Here is a 1038-nt window from a genome sequence, read left to right on the forward strand (position 1 = left end):
TTGAAAAGTAAAAGAAAAAATTCTTCCGTACTTATTTAATCCCTCCCTCCAAGTCTACTCCACTATGCAGCCTTCATTCTGGACTCCTGTCATGACTCTTTTTGGAAGCAGTTAGTGAGTTCAGTGGGCCTACCTTTGTGTTGCAAGCACACATCCTTACGCTTTTGGCTACCAGAGCTCCTCTGGGGATGTGAAAAATGAGAATAAGAAGAGTTTTAAAGGAAAATAATTAGATTTCATTTTAGACAACAATTTTGTGGCATAATATTTAAAAAAAATTAAAACCAAAATCCACACAGAATCTGGTAATATGAACATAAATCACAGGTGAAAGTTAAAATACAGATGTGAAGATCATTATCATGATGTTGGGCTGAAAGTCCTCAAAAGTAAAGACTGTGTTTCTTCCTCTTCTGAAGACGCTGTATAGAGGCATTCAAAATGGTCCAGCATCTGACCTACCGTCGTAGGCTGTCCTACAACACAGCCTCTAACAAAACTAGGCTGTCCCGAACCCCTGGTAACAGAATTGTTTACCTTTATACCAAGAAGGTTGGAAAGGCACCAAAATCTGCATGTGGTGTGTGCCCGGGCCGACTAAGAGGGGTCCGAGCTGTGAGACCTAAAGTTCTCATGAGGTTGTCAAAACCAAAAAAGCATGTCAGCAGAGCTTACGGTGGTTCCATGTGTGCTATGTGAGTCTGTGACAGGATCAAGTGAGCTTTCCTTATTGAGGAACAGAAAATTGCTGTGGACATACTGCAGGCACAAGCACAAAGTCAGAAAGCTAAATAAAAAATGGTGCATGTTTAATAAATTTAAAAAAAAAAGTAAAGACTGTGTATGGAAATTATAATTGTACATTGATAGGAATTCATGCAGAACCTTAAATATAAGAGGTCTCAAATGATCAAGAAGAAGAAATAGTGATTTGGTTTTTGTTTGCAAATATTACAGTGAATGTTTTGTCAAGATAAAGGAAATTAAATATATACATACATACATACGTGTGTGTGTGTGTGTGTGTGTGTGTGTGTG

The sequence above is a fragment of the Elephantulus edwardii genome, unplaced genomic scaffold (assembly GCF_000299155.1).
Source record: "Elephantulus edwardii isolate Elephantulus edwardi_28Jun2011 unplaced genomic scaffold, EleEdw1.0 scaffold00063, whole genome shotgun sequence".
NCBI lineage: Eukaryota > Metazoa > Chordata > Mammalia > Macroscelidea > Macroscelididae > Elephantulus > Elephantulus edwardii.